Consider the following 3,741-nt stretch of genomic DNA (forward strand, 5'->3'; position numbering starts at 1 on the left):
TGGAGATTGGAATTATTGTCTTTGAAACCCTCCGCTTTGTCCTTGATTAGACCCTTACCGGTTGTTGTTAGACCATGAAAAATTTGGATGGTTCCTCCATCCTAGATTATATGTGTTAGAATATGGATTGTTTTGTTGCTTTTGAAAGTTCCCTACAAAAATTAACAACATCAGAAGTAAAGGGATTTCCAACTTGGCAATCTACACTCTTATGATCATGAGCACCATATAAATCACAAAAATTATTAGTAGATTGGATAGAATTCACCCCTATTTGACCAAATTGAGTGTTCAAGGTCTTCATGAATTGGTTTGCAAGTTGAGCCCCTAAGTTGTTAATATCCACCTCTTCGACGGCCCTTACTTGACTTCTTCTAGTTAGTTTCCTCTCACTTGGATATTGGTAGTTATTATGGGCCATCTCTTCAATTAATTCAAATGCTTTAGATTGCCTTTTCTTCATTAAAGAACCTCCTGCAGCTGCATCTACCAATTGTTTATTACCATAATCTAAACCTTTATAGAAAATATGTGCCTGTATCCATGTTGGAAATCCATGGTGTGGGCATCTTCTTAATAGTTCCTTGAAGCGCTCCCATGCATCATACAAAGTCTCTTGGTCCCATGGACAAAAATTATTTATATCACTTTTCAATTTTGCAGTCTTTGATGGAGGAAAAAATTCGTCTAGGAATTTGGCCTCTATAGCATCCCATGTAGTGATAGTACTTGTAGGTAAAGAATTTAACCACACTTTTGCCTTGTCTCTAAGAGACCAAGGAAAAAGTCATAATAGAAAAGCATTATCAGAAACACCATTTTGTGTAGACATATCACACAATTGAAGAAAACTAGAAATATGCATGTTAGGATCTTCATAAGGCAAACCACAAAATTGAACATTATTAAGCAAAGAAGTAGTAGATGCTTCAATTTTAAAATTGTTTGCTTCAATGGGTGGTGTCCTTATGCAAGACAAATCACCAACTTTCTTGTGAACGGCATACTCGCATATGGGCAAATCATCTTCGCTTTGGTTGGCCATTGCACCTTCTTGAATTCCTTGGTCTATACGTACCCAAGTACCCTTTATGGCTTGTTTCCTAGGTGCTGGTTTATTTTCCAAGTCAACTTCCTCCTTGAACTCTTGATCACCACTATGACTCATACACAGCACCTAATTCCTAAAAAGAGAGCAAGGAAAATAAATTAAAAAGGAAATTAGAAAATTAAACAAGAAAACAAAAATTGGAATTCTAATGTTGCTAACTAATCTAACAATTAAAATCAATTAGCAATAAAGAAAAACAAACTAACACTAACTAAAGGATAAATAAAATAACTCTAGGAAATAATGAACCAAACAAGAAGAAAAGAATGCAAAAATTAAACCATTTTGTGCAGGTATGCTATTAAAGCAAGCAATTATGCCAAACTAAAATTTCAACTAAAAGTAAGCTAAACATAATCTTATCCAACCAAACAAACAAAATAATAATAATAATAATAATAATAATAATAATAAAATCCCTAAGTATGCTAAACTTGTAACCTAGACACCAATAAATTAAAAACACAATTTTGGTTTCAAGTACCACAAAATAAGTATTAAAATTAAAGCAAGTTGGCCAAACAAGTAAAAAATTAAAACCCTAGCATGCAACACTGAAACCAAAATTAAGAAATAAATTTAAAAAATTTAAAATAAGAAAACAATGTTCAAAATACTACTAAACCCAATCCAAATTAATATTAATGCCTTAATCCCCGGTAACGGCGCCAAAAACTTGATGTGTAAAATTAACTCACAATTGGAATCGTTTTCAAGTAATAAAGTGGAAAAATAAGGTTGTTGTACCCTAGGGATTAAGAATTAAGTACTAAAGATAATTAAGTTTTGATAATATTTGAACTAGCAATTAAGATGGCAATGGAAAATTAAATAAACTAAATTAAACAAAAACAAGAAATTAAAATTAGATCAATTTCAAGTAAATAGAGTGAGTTTAATAATTAGGAATGCTAGGGCATTTGATTTCACCACTAACTATTCCAATTTAATTATTAAAATATGTGAATTTAATTAACTAGAAATTTTGTTAACTACACTTAGTCACAAAATTAATCAAAAGTAGTTTCCACTTACAATTGATAATATTCACATAGCCTAATTTATTCATTCCGGCCTATAAATTAAATCATGCAAATTCATTATGTATAGATTAAGTAAATAATATGGTATGAGACATAACTATTTTCTAATCAATTATGCATTCATCTAAATCATTGGAGATCCATAATATTATCATTTTTCAAGCTCAAATATTATTAAAATCATTCATTCCTTCCGGCCTATGAAAGCATTAAGCATACCAATGATTTATTAACAAAACATATTACTAATTAAATAAAACTCAACATATATTAAAATAATTAAATCTTCATAGTTAGGGCTACATCATAGCCTTAGCTATAAAAATTAGTTCATGGAAAAAATAAATTCAACATCCATAATTATTAAAAATGTCGAGACCCATCCAAGATCCCTCACCGGAACCCTAGACAAGCTCTGATCCCAGGGAAACCTTACCGGACCCTCGAATGGAAAATCCGGCAGAACCTCTCCAAAGGGTTGAACTTACCACAAAATTATCATGCGTGAAAAACACTTCTAGATACATCCACTTATTCCTCCCACCTTACTACAATATATTTCCACAGATTTGCAGTGCTCCAAGTAAATGACAGGGAATGAATATATGATTCAATAAATATGTGTCCAGTCAATATACAGAGCATTATACAATACAATTAAGTATGAAATTTCATACAATAAATGATAAAAAGGAAATAATACAAGATAGAAAGGAAGGAAGGAAAAGCCCCTGGAACTTTCAGCAACGAACCAAGACGTCGAGCTCGCCCCCGAACGATCAACGTCGACTAACCTGAGCCTAGGGGAACAGAATTTAAAAATGTGAGATGTTAATCATTTCAGTGAGCGACCCGATCTACTAATCAATAATGATAATAATAATAATAATTATTATTATTATATTATTAGGAAATAACACTTGCACTCAAAATTCTCACAATTCACTCAGTTGGAAATGTTCCTCTTTTTAGAACATTTCACAAAACCCAACATTTATATAACCCAAAACCAATAAAGTAATTAACCAATAAAGCAAATAGAATACAAAAATTTTAGAATCTAAAATTTACACTTCAAGATTAATATAATAACAATTAATTCAATTTATAATAATTAATGTAAAATAAAATAAAATTACAAATAAATTAACCAAGCCAACATTTAATTCAATATATAATCATGACATTTATTAATCAAGCCAAGGGAATAATCAAGGAATATTAATAAATAAAACGTAAATAATATGCAACAAATCAATTTAGTAATAAAGGGATTTAATGTAAACCAAAATTGATTTAAATAATTAATTTATAAAATTATGCTCAATGATGTAATAAAATAATGAGGGATACTAGAAAATCTTTTTGATAAATCTTAAATTTATATAAACTTTGAAAACATGATAAAATATATTTTTTGCATACAATTTAAATGAATAATAAACTCACAATTAAATAATTTTAATTTCAAATATAATTTTGAAAGCATTACTTTTTGAAAACTGGATAAAAAAAAAAATAACTTGACGCACACACTATATACCAGTAATACCCTACGATATCCAGTGTCCCAAGGCATCGTCTGGC

General features: G+C 29.9%; 1 non-coding gene across 1 annotated transcript; it reads left to right on the forward strand.

The window, feature by feature from the left end:
* The first annotated feature begins 551 nt into the window (after positions 1-551).
* On the forward strand, positions 552-658 carry LOC132802734 (small nucleolar RNA R71). The gene has a single exon (XR_009637839.1). It is a non-coding gene; the product is annotated as a small nucleolar RNA R71 (small nucleolar RNA).
* Positions 659-3,741: the final 3,083 nt, after the last annotated feature.

Source organism: Ziziphus jujuba, chromosome 2 (assembly GCF_031755915.1).
Source record: "Ziziphus jujuba cultivar Dongzao chromosome 2, ASM3175591v1".
NCBI classification, from domain to species: Eukaryota; Viridiplantae; Streptophyta; class Magnoliopsida; order Rosales; family Rhamnaceae; genus Ziziphus; species Ziziphus jujuba.